Source organism: Anopheles aquasalis, chromosome Y (genome assembly GCF_943734665.1).
Source record: "Anopheles aquasalis chromosome Y, idAnoAquaMG_Q_19, whole genome shotgun sequence".
NCBI classification, from domain to species: Eukaryota; Metazoa; Arthropoda; class Insecta; order Diptera; family Culicidae; genus Anopheles; species Anopheles aquasalis.
In genome coordinates, this window is record NC_064879.1 from 2,845,305 (window position 1) to 2,861,741 (window position 16,437).

Consider the following 16,437-nt stretch of genomic DNA (forward strand, 5'->3'; position numbering starts at 1 on the left):
TCTCGAGACGAGACGGGTCGTCGTAGGCCATCCACCTCTTCCTGCTGGAACTGCTAGAACCGCCCCAGCGTCAGCACTCACGAGCCGCCGTTTCGATATTTCGCATCGTCTCCGTCTCTGGCAGGCGATTTTTCTTTTTTTTTTTTTTTAGGTGATGAGTTGTGCTATGTGCGTGTGGGTGTGCTGTAGCAAATGTTGTGGAAAGGTCATTGACGGGACTGCTGCTGCTGCTGCTGCTGATGATGTCGTCGTAAAACGGCTGGTTTGGCGAGCCAGCCAGCCAGCCAGCCAGCCGCCATCTGGTACCGCCGACACGTTTTCGGAGGTCAATGCACCTCCGGCCCCCCCCCCCCCCCCCTCCGCAAACGCACACCCCCCGGGGGAATACGTTACGCAGCGTGGCGTCCATGTTGAGGGCGCGTATCCTTTTTTTGCCGAATGTTTATCTGTCTGTCTGTGCGCGCCGTATAACCCTTGATGAACCCGAGACCGAGAGCGACCACGAAAGAGAGAGAGAGAGAGAGAGAAACGGGGAAGGAGCATTCATCATTTGATCGTTTTGTGCTTGGTCGGTGGATCGCGTGGATCGGATCGTTATCCTGTTTTTCTTTCCTTCTCCAGAACCTGGCACGCTCGCTCGCTGGTGCTGCACCCTCCACAGCTCCAGCTGACTCACGGTACTTACTCCCTTATCCCCCTCCCCCCCCCCCCCTCTCAATTCCTCTCCCTCTCTCTCTCTCTCTGTCTCTGTCTCTAGATTCCGTTTTGCCATCTTGTTCACATGTTCAACCTTAGATCCTGCTTGATCCTTTGGTCTTTGACGGTTTTGTGGGTGCCTCGAGCAAGTCCGGAGATCCGATACGGAGCGGTACGAAGAAAAGCCCTCCAACGCCTGCTACTGAATGTTTGCCGATTTCTTTTTTTATGTTTCTTTTTGTTTTTCCAGTTGGTAGATCCTGCTTCTCTCCCTCGCTACTCGCAATCGCGCGCGCTCTCTCTCTCTCTCTCTCCGTCTAGCTTGCAAAATGGAGCCCTCGGATCGTGTGCCTTTTTTATTTTTTGGAGGAGCGGATTGGGACGTTCTCGATTCTCAACGTTGCGCTTGCCGACGCACAGAAGGGTATTTGAGCCGAAAACCTGGCCAAAACCCCATAATGCTGTTATTCGTTTTAAATATGATTGTTATTCGATTTAAAACCGTAAAAACATAATGTTTTCTAGCAATTCCAGCATATATGAGCAGGAAAACGTTTTTTTTTTAGTCATGAATCTGCCTTTCTCTTATTTCTCTAATACTTGTAATTTCTCTTGGGGGTCACCCATTTATTGCGTTTGCCTTACCAAAAAAATAAATTCACTCTAGATTGCAACCATTTATCATTAGCAACGTTGAAATCATCCATTTGATATCGGAATCCATCCATTTTCAATTGAAATTTGCTTTTAATCCCAGAATTTCCTTTCAAACACCTTCTTTTTATCTACTTGTGAAGGTCACTCCAAAAGATGTGCTAATTTCTTCCCAGCATTTTGAAATATGTCGTCCAAAACCATCTTGGAGCTTTTTTTAAGTATCTGGCACAAATATCGCCAAGAAATAACTGGAAATAAAAGTAAATAGGCCAATAGGCAAAACATTCTGAAAACCCCATATTTCACAAAAACCTCAAAAAATCAGTAAAGGGGAACCCGGGGGGAATAATTTCAACTGGTTTCATATTCTAGAGACGTTACTCTTTCAAATCCAACAAACCGACAAAGATACACATTTTTAAAATTCCGCGTTTCATACAAGGATCCATGCAGCTCGCTACTTTGAAGAGCGTTTCCCTAAACCAACGTTTTCAAGATCGGTGCCCATCGTACCGTAAAAACTACTGGGCCGATCGTTTTGAAATTTTTAACACATACTCTGTACACTATTTGCCAGGTAGCCTCGTCGAGATATCATGAAAATTGATGATACCTTTTTTTTAAACAAACCTGTATAGTTTGTTTTTTATGGCAGAATCACAAAAAGCATCACTTTTTCAACTTAAAAAATCTGCCAAAAATCGAAAAATTGAAATATCAACAAAAACTCTCCAGGACTACCTAGATAAACTTATAAGCTTTCTAACGAATATCGATTTGTATTTTTTTGATGACCCATCACGCAGCTACGATGGGCACCGTAAAAAGTATCTTTTCGAAGACACGACTGCCTAAATTTGATGGCATGGATTAAGTTTTCAATGAATGTTGCTCAAAACAATACCAAATATTCTTCAAAAGTTGTAGATGAATATGCTATTTACTTGAAAAAATACAGTTCAATGGTTACGTCACAAAAAGTCGTTAAAAGCGGGCCTTTTTTTGGCCCGAAAATACCGAAGTCCCCTCTTAAGAAAACTGAAGTTGAAATTTGCGCTTTTCCATGTGTTTTTGCGAAGGTTCATAATTGATAAAAAAATATGTGTTTAATGTTAAACTTAAACCCCCAAAGAGCAGTGCAAAATATTCTACTTGCTTCGTAGATGTTCGTGCATACCAAGAACAGGCTGTTATCCTGAATGTAACTATTTTTTTTTACAACAATGGCCCGACGCACCTATTTCAGCTATTTATTTCCTTCCACTTCACAGCTAAAAATGATAACGTAGCAGGGTTGTGTCATCATTGTATGAGTTCTGTATGAGAGTGCTGGCATGTGCAGGACATTTTAAAATTATCAGCAAAGCAAAATTTGAACACACACAAAAAAAACATGTTCGGGGCTTTTGACCACATTTTGGCCGCAAATACCCCTCTGTGCGACGTTTGCGCGATGCGCAACTAACAGATGTTGATCGTACGCGACCAAACGTTCGCACAAACCGTGAGCGAGGTGCGATCGCTACACCGAAGACCTGTGTGTTACAGCAACACCCTCGCGTCCTCGGATCACACGTGACCCTGACGGTTGACCCTCGGGTGATGGAAAGCGCGTGCCTTGTAATGGCGTAATGGCAATGTTGAACACCCGGCACCGGAAGTGGATGTCCAAAAAATCCCCCCCCCCCCCCCATCCCTTCAATCACCCCGGTTAAGAGTCGGGAACGATTGCGCAATGTACGTCGCACGCGCGCTCGCGCGCGCACGCCTGTTATGCAACAGCACCAGCAACAGGGCACCACATGACATGACAGACCCCTCCCTCCCCCTCCCTGGAATGGGGATGAGGGGCGTAACCATCTTCCGGCGAGCCGGCAGATGGTAAAGTGGCGCGGGAGTGCTGCTTTGCCGCAAGACGCCCACGGCTGGATTGGCTGGATTCGGTGGCGGATGGCCGTCCGTCCAAATCAGATCCCTAATCAACCTCCACGCCCTGGCACTCTGCCCCAAAACTGGAACTTTTTCTGATGAGGAGGAGGAGGGTGGATGAGGAGGGTCCCTCCCTGAGTGGCACGGTGGACTGCACACAACTGCAGCCGCATTCCACCACACCACATGACGGGTGAGGGGGGGAAGGGGGGTGGTCTAGGTGCTCGTCAACGGGGTAGTCCGGGGGTTCATTGAACCCCTGCGGACACGGAGGGTGCCCGGGGAAATGGAGAAAAGACGATGGCAAAAAAAAAAAATAAAACCGAAAAAAATCGTCCTCCTCCGCCCCGGTCCGCCTCCACCACCACCACCACCCTGTCCTGCCTCATTCTCTTACCCCGCGCCGATTGCATAAGCACCGCCAATAGCGCGGGGAGTTGACGGCTGAGGTGATGCACCATGCAACCCACCCCTTCATGAGCCCCCCCCCCCCCCAAACCCTTCTAAACGAGCACATGCGCCGGAAACACGGTTCACCTCCTCCGCGCGAGCGAACCCCCACACCCTCCTCAAAAAAGGGTTCCAAAAAACTTCATCCACCCCCCCCCCCCCCCCCCCCGCCACCGGCAAAGTTTTTGGCAGTGCCCGTGTGGTGCTTGCGTTGTTGCGTTAGCTCGCGGCTTTGTCCGCAAGGTCAATGAACCAAACCGAGTGGCGAACAAGGAGTGTAAAAAAAAGGGGGCAGGGGCGGTAGGGACCACCCAACCCCCGAAAGGGTCCAAAGCGGGGGGGGGGGCGTTGTTTTTCCCTTATTTTTTTCCTGTCGTTTTCCGTCGTTGGTTTTGAATTGTCCTCGGGACAGGAGGCCCGTACTCGAAGCGAAGAAAAGACAGAAGGGAAGCGAACGGTGAAGAGGGGACCGAAAGAACCGGTGGTGGTGGAGCGGGGCGGGGGTGGGGTGGGGGTGCAACGCGATCCAACGCTCCCACAGATGCGCGCAAACGATCGCGACCAGCAGCAGCAGCAGCAGCCCGTCACGATCATAAACCTGACCTTAGCGAACATTCCATGGGCTCGGTGTTGAGCGCAAAACGGGAATGGTTGTAAAGCGGTTGGCGCTCCATCGCAGAACGCTTGATCGGGCAGACGATCGGTCCCCTAACCTCCGCAGGGGATGGTGCTGATGATGATGATGATGATGATGATGATGTTCGCCGCGCTGCAACACGCGGATAAATACGCACAAACAAACGCACACACAACGTGCAGCATACGCGCCGCACGATCGAGATCGAGATCGAGTTTGAGAGCTACGCAACAAGCTGCATTCGCGGGGGGAGACTTTCATGTCTTATATCAGCAACTGCGCTGGCATGCGCTGGCTTTCTGGCCCCTTATCGTAAACACTTATCCCACTGCCGCCAAAAATGGGAAATAAGTGCACCCTGTAGTGGCTGAGACAGCTAAATGTTAGATCTGTGTTTTTTTTTATTTGAAAGAGTGATCTGTTTACCACTGAATTTGAGATTTGTTTTCTAGAAAATTCATATGGATTCAATTAGAGACCAAATTAAGATGTTACATCTCCAAAACCTAACCAAACATCAGATAAGAATCAAGCTATCGCATCTGAATTCGTCCAGAATATCCTTGCACAGGATCATCATTCAAACGATTCAAAGATAGTGCTACGGTTGTCCCTGAAACGTAAAACCTAGCGAAACACGGACTGTGAGCACTCCAGCGATAATTAAGGCGATCGAGGAGCGTAAACGTTGAAATCCGGAACACTTCGGCAAGAAAAATGGCACGTGATATTGAAACGAGGCATACCTGCTTGCAAAAATAATTAAAAAGGACCTTGGATATAGTCCTTTGAAGAGGCAGAGGAATCACGGTCCGCAAAAATGTTGCCAGTTCGCGGATGCTCCTGAAGATGCACGCTGCTCACAACACATTTTTTTTTCCAGCCGAACAATGGTCTAATTTGGAGGCAACTTTAAATAAGAAAAATGATCGTGTCTATGGCCTAAGTCTTTGTGATATACCAGGCGAATAAAAAAGCCGTCGAGAGGTACCAAAATGCCTCAGCTGTGACGGTCGGGGGAGCAATATCATCAAAAAAGGGAAACCTCCCCCTTTTATTCGTCGATAACGGCGTAAAAATTAACAAAAAAAAATACTTGGAGATCGTTTTCAAGGTTAATTAGATTCTTTGTGCGAGAATACTATAGGAAGAAAATGATTTTTTGTTTCCAATAGGGTTTAGCACCAGCACGTAAGGAATTAATGGGACTGGCATGCTATGCACAAAATTTGCCATGTTTTATAAGCTCATCGGAAAGGCTCGCAGCGTCTCCAGATTTGAAGCCAATGGCCTTCAGCATATGGGGATGCATGCTAGGAAAAATAGGAAACATAATTCATGTGAGTGTGGACTCTTTTAAAAATCCATTGGTGAAGATATGGGATGAAATGCCGAACGAAGTCGTGCGTGCAGCGTGTCAGGGGTTTCCTAAAACGATTTCGGGCCGTAATCAAAAACAAAGGCGAAAGATTTGAATGCAACGAATTCAATGGGAAGTTTTATTGTTGTTATTAAAACACACACAGCAGCGCGAAATAAAATGTACTCTTAATTCTGTGACACAGTTTAGGTGTATCACTTTAACTTTGCCACCCTGTAGTTTGCAGATAGCGCGCGCACGCGCCCAAAAAGATAAGATTCTCTTCCCAGACGCAGGGCGCTCGTCATTCTAGCCCTGAAATAAAAATAAAGGAGTTAAAGAGAAGGAGACTGGCGTGCGTTTGTGGTTTGCTACAATGTTTCCACCCATCGTGAAAGCCTCGCGCAACCGAGTACAAGTAGATATGTCCGCTCGGTGATTCTCAGATTAAAAAAAAAAAACGGGGATATAGGGATTGGATTTCCATTCCACTCCACTTCTATTCGCTGGTCTTTTCCCCCGCAGCAACAGCAGCAGCAGCAGCAGCAGCAGTAGAAGATGCTGCGAAGGCAGCAGCCAGCGCGCCCCAAAGCCGGATCCCGATCCTGACCCAAACGCAGCCCCCCCCCCCCCCCCCCCGCATGCAACCCCAAGTGATCGTCGTGATAAATCTCGGTCGTGAACGGGCGGGCGGGCGAGCAGCAGCGAGAAGATGCTCGGCTCGACACTGGCACTACTGCACACCAGAACACACCATCCCCTTGCTTCCCTCAGGGCACCCTCAAACCCCCTTTAGTATAACGATCGATCCCCTCGCGGTCGCGCTGCGTGATGATCTCTTGCCTCCTCCTCCTCCATCACGCCACTAGTCTCCGCGGGGGAAAAAATAGGAAACTTACCCTGTGCTCATCCCTGCACCCCCCCCCTGTATCCCTATGCTTTGCAACCCTTCTGCAACCAAAAAAAAACAAAAAAAAAAGGCTGTAGCTTTTTGGGTGGAGACGGAAAACGGCCTGCTGCTAACCCTTTTTGGAGGAGGTCTTTAAGGGGGGAAGGGGGGGGGGGGGGGTGCATGGGGAACGGACCATCATCATCATCCTGCGAGCTCCCGGAGGGCTTGGCGACTCCCTCCTAGCCGCGTGGGTGGTGTAACGTAACGACGGCGAGACACACCAGAGAGAGAGAGAGAGCGGGCGCGCGCGATCTGGTGCACGATGCGTTGCTAGATGATAGGGTGAAGATGGAAGGGACGTGATGACAGCAAAAGGCGGTGGCTAAGGGGTAGCGGGTGTGTATGTTGGGCACGACGATGGCCCAGACGACTGGCTGGCTGGCTGGCTGGCTGGCTGGCTGGCTGGCTGGCTGGCTGGCTGGCTGGCTGGCTGGCTGGCTGGCGCTCGCTGCGCGAAAGACTGCGCGAGCCACGCAGTCCACTCGTCCCTCGTAGAAGGCTAGATCTGCCACCCTGGCAACCCCACAACCTCCTTCTTGTTCGGTAATGGCTGCTGCTCCGGCTGCGAGATCGAGATCGGGGCCAACGCGAGTGCGCGCGAGTGCGCGCGAGTGCGCGCGGTGCATCACGATCGCCGCTTCGCGAAACACAACCCCGGGGGTGGAGGTGAAAAGCGTGCAGTCGCGAGCGCGAGTCGCGATTTTTCCCAAACTCCCGCTCCCGATCGTGAGCCACGGTGGGAGGCGAAGACAGCACCAGCACTGCCAACTGCGGTCGTCCGGCGTCGTCGTCGACGCCGAGGTTGTGCTGCTGGCAGGGAGTCGCTAGTCGAGGGAAGATTCGCGGAAATTAGAGCGAAGGTCAAGACAAGGCACAGGCAAGCCGTCGCGCGATCGCGCGATTTTAATCAAAAATCGTTGACTCTCTTCTCCCTCGGCGACGACCTGAACGATGTGAAACTGTCTTGAGTTACCTGGTCATAGGAGGTGGAAGAAGGATGAGGGATGGTGAACAGGCGGGGTGGAAATCGTGGTTTATTGTGGCCCGCTAGATGCGCTACAGGGTTAGGCGATCGACCCCGCGCCGCTCAACACGCGCTGCTGATCTTGCTTCTGCTGCTGCTGCAGGGTTTGATGGGGATGCTCGGAAGGGTGGATTGAAGGGTTCTAAACGACGCGGTGGCAAACGGGTGGTTTGAAGAAGGAGGAAAAGTCAGTACACTCTACACCCACCTTAGCCGAGCAGTAACCATCCACACCAGGAACTGGACTGAACTGGACCGAAATCCCGGGGGGGGAGGGTGCACCCCATGCAAGGGTGCATCTCGTGGGCGCTCGTGATAGTCTCGCCCGCTGCCAGTCTCCCTTCCGCTCAGCTCGCAACAGATCACGCACGTCGTCGACTGGCAACAACAACAACAATGGCGAACAACAATTGAGTTGGCCGCTGAGGGGTTTTGTTTTTTCGTTTTAATCCGTTTAACAAACGCAGTGGAACATTGAACACTGAACAAGAACGAAGGTACCTTGTTTGAAATTCTCCTTTTTCAGGGGGGCGATTCTCATTGTGGGATATAAATTGATGTCCTGGAGAATTCCTTGGGTTGACTGAAGAGGAATAGGTCCTGGGGACCTGGTTCTTAGCAGTAATATACCAGTTGTATGCATATAAAACCGACCTTTTAAAATTGCCCCCAAAAAAACGCTTTTTCTTGGAAAATTAAGAAAAAAATATTCTCCACAGTTATGCCAATCGTTAACTACACATTTCAACCTATATCTTAGGCAATTTTTGGATGCCTAACCTAAGAAACCACCAATCTGTACCATTTTTTCAAAACCCATCAATTTTTCCAAATTTTTAAACAAAGGGAAGCGCTGCTCGACCAACGGCCTGTCCCAGCGATGCAAATGAATGTTCACTTGATAGAGTCAAGTCTGGTGAGTGAGCCGCAAGTGGTAATTGTTACCAATTGTAGCTTTTACCGTGTCCTTGGTCGATATTCCGCGCGGTGGCGGTGCATTTTCATCGAGAAAAATAGGACAATTTTGACGTTTTTGATATTTTGGTTGATTTTTTTTCACAAGTCTCGGTCGAAATTGATTAATTGTTGCTTTTAATGATCATTTATAACCCTTTTTGCCCAATAAGGCCTGTAATTTGATGACTTCTTACATTTTCGATGCTTTGTGGTTCTCTCATTTATATCCCTCCTTTAAAATTAAAAAAAAACCGCACTTTGCACTGTGTTTCAGTAAGAGCATACCCACCGTAACCTTCAATAGCAAATTTGATGCGATTCGGCCGCCGATTTTTTGAGATGGAGGCAAAAAACGAACGATGTCGGTGAATAGCAGGTTTTGAGAACGGAACTTGCCATTTTAATCGTAATGAAAATACTTGTTACAGTGTCAAATTAGAAAAAAAAAGCACAGCGATTATGTGTAACGGATGCCTAATGAACAAAATAAAATACTTAGACACTGACTTTACAGCTCCATTTGGCGTAGACACCTGGTAAAGCAATATCTCTATTAAAAAAAAAAAAAAACATGTCCTGGAGAGTTCTAGAGTGTAGCCCTCAAAAAAACCCTCCGAAGCGATACAAGTGGTGGTGCTGCTCCTGCTGCATTTGTCCACATGATTGTTATCAGGACCAGTCCGGTCCAGCGTCGCGGTCCTGGAACTGAATCCATTCCACCAATTGTTAATTAATCATCCAGGCATCCAGGCATCCAGGAGGCAGGAGGCAGGCTGGTAATGCTGGTTGCTGGACCATCTAGCTAGCCAACCAGCTAGTGATTGGTTTCTGCGAGCCCCCGGGCCGAACAAAAAGGCAATGCCACCCCCCCACCACGGACGGTGCCCGGGACCCGGGAGCTTAGTTTTTCCCGATATTCTGCTCCTGAGCGATGGATGCGATGCGGGGGGGGGGGGGGGGTGGGAGGTTCATTTTTCCCAATCACCCGATCGAGAGAGAGAGAGAGAGCGAGAGAGAGAGGGGGCAACACTCAGCGCACAAATGCAAATGGTCACCGGTCCGGTCCTTCTCCTCCTCGTCCTCGTCCTCGTATGCCAGCCAAGCGCCTTTGCGCTTTAATTGATGATGTTTGAAGCAGACAGATCTCGTTCGGACCCCGTTCGGGGTACGGGGGATGAAGAGAAGTGGATGCGCCAGGATACGGTAATCGAATTCCCTACATCCCCGCACCCAGCCCAGCATGCCTCATGTGTGTGTGTGTGAGTGTGTGCTGGCGGACATATAGGCGGATCCTCGATCTTCCTCAAACCGCCTACAGACACTGCCGATGCCGCTGTGTCTGTAGATGTTGTATGTAAATTGTGGGTGCCGGTGGGCTGCTATGTGAGCTGCCCGGGAAACTACTGTCCCCCCCCCCCCCCCCCGCCCTGACCAGCAATCGAAACGCACCATCGCCTCCCCCCGGGAGGGGGGGGTGGAAAAGGGGTTGGTTTTTTTTTTTATTTGGTTGTTGCTATGGCCGTCGCGGCGCATCCTCCCGGTGGGCCAACCCGGGGAAACAACAGCCACCATCGGATCGGACCCGGACAGGTTCTCCTGCCGCGGAAATACATACATAGGCCACGGTGACGCGTTGCAAAAGGCGGGGGGTTGAGGGTGCAAAAGAGAAATAAAGCAAGCAACAAAAAAAAAACAAAAAAAGACGGTCTGCAGAGCGTCGGAAAAGTCGCAAAAACGCTTCGCGCTAGCGAACTCGGGAGAATGGCCAGTGGCCACCGATGGGACGGCCAGACGAGCCGAGATCTTTGGCCAGGACACAAAAATTCAGCTCCATATGTTGCCAATGGGGGTCCGTCGGTTGCGACGATCAGCACCGTACCGTGTGAGTGCTTGTGTATTCTTGTGGTGGTGCCAAGGGGGGGGTGAAGGGGTGGAGACACTAGCACATCGTCCACAGCGACGTCCGGGCTCTCCGACGGGGCTATTGATGAAGAATTTGTAATTAAAAATATGGAAACCGAACGAGGAACGAGATGACGGCTCTCTTTCTTTCGCTCTCCCCCTCTCCCTCTCCCCTCTCCCTCTCCCCTTCCTTCCCTGTGTCTGTCTGCTGTGATCGGGTCTTTCGCCAATTTCAATTAAAACCCCTGGTACCCGGGCCACCGCGCCACACCGATGTCGAATTTGCAATCGATCAATAGCGTGGACCAGGTCCCGGTCCCGGTCCCGGTCCCGGTCCCGGTCTTTCTCGGGAGTTTTCTGGAGCTGGTAGTTACGCCACCCCCCCCCCCCCCCCCCCGGACCCCCCACAAACACGGATTTTATTTGTTTTCGTTTTTCGTCTGTCTCGGCCACGGGAACGGCTGGCGCTGGCGAGGTCCGAATGCATTGGCCGTTCGCCGTTTGCGTCCTTTTCGTCGTGTTAGGGCGGTGCGCAGAGGGTGAGACCAAGGGGAGGGCATATGTGTTGGCGGGCAGGCCAGGAACCTGGAACCGATTGGATCGCTGCCGTGGGTGGGGTGGCAAATGGATGGATGCTGCTGCCAGTGCTTGTCCTAAGCCGTTTCGTTTTTTTTTTTTTTTTTGCTGTGTGGTTCCCGGGGACGTCGGATCGAAGGAGCAAGTGCTACATAAAAGCAAAAGAAGAAGAAAAGGAAGAAAAAATAGGAGGAGGAGTAAGAGGCCGCTCGTCGATGAATCAATTATTCAATCCGGGGGGAAAGAGTGAGAAAGAGACTGTGGCCCAGGTCCGGTACATAGCGGAAGCCAAGGAAGCACCACCACGTGTGTGTCGGCATCTTTTTCGCATCCATGGAAATCCATGGAAAAAATCCATACATACAGAAAAGAAAAACAGAAAAGAAGAGAGAGAGAGAGAGAGAGAAGGAGAGAGAGAGAGCGTAAAACAAAAGAAAATTTTTAAAAAAATCGCACCAAAAACTGGCCGCTTTGGTCAACGAAAATGTGGCCTCTACCCGATCGCGGGCCTAGCAAACAAAAGAACGTGAACCAGAATCAATGCACCAACCTGCCAACAGCAAAACAGCGTTCAAAAACAACAACAACCCCCCACTGCGGAAGGGGTGCAACGGCAGAAGGGTGGCCAGAAGGGTCCTTCATCGGCTAGCGGGCGACCAAATGTCCAAATCCACCAATCAACGTCGCATGTACCCTCTGCGCTCTCCCACCCACCAGTCGCTTGGGGCCACCCCGGGGCTCACGGGTGGCCAACCGAGGGTGGAAGGAGTGGTCTCGTCTCGTGTTGTGTCGTCCTCGTCGTTGCCGTCGTTGTCGTGGTTATCGGTTGGAGCAGGAGCAGCAGGATGCTGGCAGATGCTGATGACCAGTGCGCTGCGCTGCATATGCTGCACCAGTGTGTGTCCGTAGCCGTAGCTTCCACCGTGGTGGTACCGTGTGGGGACGAGACGACCGAGCGAGACCGCAACAGTTCGTCTCGGCCGACTGTCCATTTCGTTCCTTCGCCAAGGTGTGTGCTGATGAGGGGGAGGGGGGTTGGGAGGGCGCATATCCGGATATGGCCATATGTATGCCAAACCCACCCCGCCCACACTCTGCGAAGCGCACGCAATCACACACGATGCACATACGATGACGATGACGACGACGACACCAAAACCGATGACATCGGACAGGGTGTTTCGAAGGGGGTTGGGGGATGAAAAGGGGGAAGAGGTGTTCGAGGGAAGGGCGATGGGAGCCAAAATGGACGACATCTCGGTGCGAATGTGTGCCTAGCGGACGCGGACGCAATTTCGGTGCTGGATGGTGCGCGTTGGGGGATGAATGCACCCTTCAGCGTTTGGGGGTTGAATGGTCACATCCCTCATCCAATCCAGCAAATATCGACCAGCGCAACCCATAATGTTCTGACCACCCCCAATTGCACGGTGGAGGGTGGCACGGAGGGGTGGATGGGGTTGATCCACCCTGGTAAAGGATGGTGTCCCAGCCACCCTGGATCGAACCATCCCGGAAACGCAGTTCTATGTACCAATAGAGAGAGGGAGATAGAGAGAGAAAGAGAGAGAGAGAGAGAGAGAGAGAGAAAGAGAGAGAGAGAGACATGCAGGAATCGAGAGCAGGTGAAGGAGGGGGATGAAATCATTCGTGAGTCTAGTTCGAGCCTGGACCTGATTGTAATCGGTGGCTCTCGAACGGCTCTCTCTCTAGGTCCTGTCGTGCATGTGCACAGAAGCGCGATCTGAATTGTTGTCGCCTGAATTGTCGCATCCCCTTCTTCCAACTACCATCTTCACCCCCCCCCCCCCCCCTTAATAAAATCGTTCCGTTTAGAGTGATCTGTGATCGGTCGATAATTCGATAAAGGATCCTTTCCCGGAAGTGTCTTGTCACGCACCTACGAAACGAAAGAATGAAAAAATCCTTAACAATCACCCCTGCCACCCTACATTTCCACCCTGATGATAAAAAACAAAAAGAAACCGAAGGAAGAAACGGAAGGAAGAAAAAAGAAAAGCCCGATGCTGCACGGCAAGCTAGAGAGCAGCAGAGTGAGAGAGAGAGAGAGAGAGAGAGAGAGAGAGAGAGAGAGAGAGAGAGAGAGCGTACCGCGTTGGTCGAACTTTTGCCTGGGGTGGGGGGGGGGGGCAAAACGATGTAACACACCAGGTTGTAGCGTCCTTCGGCCGGGAAAATGTTTTTCATGCAAGCGCCCCCCCCCCCCCCTGGTATGTATGCAGTATGTATTCCGTTTTCGGAGGTTTGTTCCTCCTTTGGTCTGTTTTTGTTTTTTTTTTTGCTCCTCTTTTCGGTGTGGTCAGTCGCGCTGCTTCGCTTGCGTGTCGTTCCGTTTGTGGCGGTGCTTCGATTGCAATTTGCGCTGCAAGGCGCGCCCGCGCGCACACACACACAGAGCACGCACAGGAGCATCCTTGCCCAGGACCTGACCTGACGATGCTGCTGCTGCCTTCGTTTTGGGTCGTCCAATTTCATGTTGCTTTGTTTGTTGCAATGTGTTGTTTTTTGTTTTTGTTTTGTTTTATTTTTGTCGCTCCGATCCGATCACGGCCCGTTCGTACGTGCCGCGCGGCATCACCCACGGCTGCCAACTGCCAATCGCTACCACCGGATTCACCTCTCACCCCCCCCCCCTCCCTTCACACTGATGAGTGCATTCGCCGTGCGCCGTGCACACCGAGGTGGACCTTTTGGAGCACATAATGGTCCCCTCCAACTCTTTCCTCTCTCTCTCTCTCTCTCTCTCTCTCTCTCTCTCTCTCTCTCTCTCTCTCGCGCTCCTCCTTTCGGTTGTTCTTTGTTTTCCCTGCGTTTTTTTTCTTCTATGGAGTTTGTTGTGCCGCTCTCTCTCTCTTTCTGCCGAAGGTTTGGTTCAATTTTCCCGAATTTTCCACACCTCCTTGGTAGCGGCGTACCCGTCGATGTCCTTACGCGAAAATGCAAGTCCTTCCGAGTGCGTGTGGGTGAAAGAGAGAGATTTTCGGGATAAAGGCAGAGTGGAGGAAGGTGGAGAAGGTGAAAAGGAAAAAAAAACGCGGCCACAACAGTCCGTTCAGTAGTTGATCGGTGCCCTGGGTTTCTTCTCTGAAACACGATAGAGAGAGAGAGAGAGAGAAAAAGAGAGAGCGAGAGACATGCAGGATTCCCAATATCCTGGTCAAAAGAAAGTTCGAACATCAATCGAAGCGAAATCCCTTCGCCCTTCTTCGTCGTCACGTTGAGCGAACCGGTGCACATAACCGGGGAAATGCCAGGATTGTGCAGCCAGGAACAGTGCTGGCCATGAATGTGGCACTCCCTCCCCCCCCCCCCCGCCCTCCTTCCCCTTCAAACCTTCCAAAAAAGCGGCCCGTTGCGTGGTTGTTGCTAACCGCGTTTTTCCCACAAACTATTTCGCTCACGCTTTCCCCGTCCAATAGTGCTCCCGTTTTCCCAGTATATTGTTCTTTGTTTTTTGCGCACCACCTCCCCGTTAAACTACTCAGAGGCTAACGGTGCGCTCTGTAAAAAACTCCCGGAAAATCCATCCTGGAGAGCGTAGCGTGCGAAAGACATAGAGAGAGAGAGGGAGAGAGAGAATCGAGGTAGGGTTACTAGATTTGGGCGGCCGAGATCGACACATACATACACACATACGCAGCCAGGCAGACGAATACTAAGCGGTGCAAGGCTTAGTGACGCTTCGCTCCGCTGCATTGGACACTGGACAGGACACTCGGTCTGCAACACGTGTGTGTGTGTGAGAGAGAGAGAGAGAGAGAGAGAGAGAGAGAGAGAGCGACAGAGAGTGTACGTGTGTAGGTGTGAGGCAAAAAGAGAGAGAGAGAGAAAAAGAAGGGAAGAGAACGAGAAAGGAAGAAATAACAAGGGGCGATGGTGTGGGGGGGGGGGGGGGGGGGGGGCGTTCGGTCCGGTTTGGGATTTGCCAAACTTCGGTTTCATACCCCCCCCCCCACCCCCCCCCCCCCCCCCCCCGGGGTTCGTTCGGTTTGCGTTCGCACAAGGATGACCCCATGCACTGGTGCGATGGATCCGACGTCGGCCTCGTTTACACCCCATCCCCAAGCCCAGCCCGAACGGACGACGCAATAGGCTTGACCAGTTTCCCCAGCGGCCCGCAGTAGGCGTTATGCATTCCGATGCACCAATGCGCGGCGCCGGCGAAACATATACCCCCCCATACCTCCCTCATCCCCCCGTTTTACCCCGTGGTATATCACCCCCCCCCCCCCCCCCCACCCCCCTTTGACACCCTCCCGTCGAGTAGCTCGCTGTCGCTGTCGTCTCCCGGCAGCCACAGGACATAGACGCACGCACGCACGCACGCACGCCCGTACACACATCCTGATCGGCCCGTGACGCATCCTGACGCAGTTCGTTCGCTCACTTTCGCTCTTGGTCTGCTCTCTCTCTCTCTCTCTCTGCTCTCTTCCTTCTCTTTCACCCTTCTGTTTGCTATCTCTCTCTCTCTCTCTCTCTCTCTCTCTCTCTCCTGCTCGCTCTCTTTGCCACCCCTTTCCTAGCACCCCCCCCCCCCCTCCCGGCAAAAGGAGGATGCATCCCTGGCCCTTGCTGCACGTGGAACCTGGGCCCGGGGTGACCGTCGCGCTTTGGGGACGCATCGACCACCCCAAAAAAACGCCCCCCACCTGCGTGGTGCGTGGTGCAGGTGAACTGGCCACTGCGCACCAGCCCCATTCTCCGGTCCGGTCGCCATCGTCATGGGGTGAGACGAAACGCATCCGTGCACGAGTCCGAGCAGAGCAGCAGTTCTGCAGCAGTCCACGCAAATAGCCCTGAAATGGGGGGGGGGGGGGGGCGTATGCGTATGATCTTGCCACTACATAAGCCGAGGTCCCGTACATATAGGCCTGTTGTTGTTCGTTTTTTTTCTTTTTTTTTTTTTGTTGCTACAGCATCTCGATGCACAGGAGCATTGCAACACAAACAGCAAGAAGCACAGAATCAGCACAGGAAAAACTACCAAAAAAAAAAACAAACAAACAAAAGCCCTTCGGTCAATCGGTCTCGGTGTGGTGGTAGGGATGTTGGGAAAATAAAAGTCCGAAACGTCATGGAGACTTGGCGGCTTGGAGACAAGCGCAACAAAAAGATCGGCAAGAATATTCTGCTGCTGCTGCTGCTGCGCAAGGGCGACTGTACAAACTGTAGAGTAAAGTGGGGCAAGAGTGCGCACCAGTCATTTCTAGAAAACGGTAGCACTGAAACTTACAACACTCTACTTGTTTGAAAGGTCATGTAGTGGCGTGTTTTTT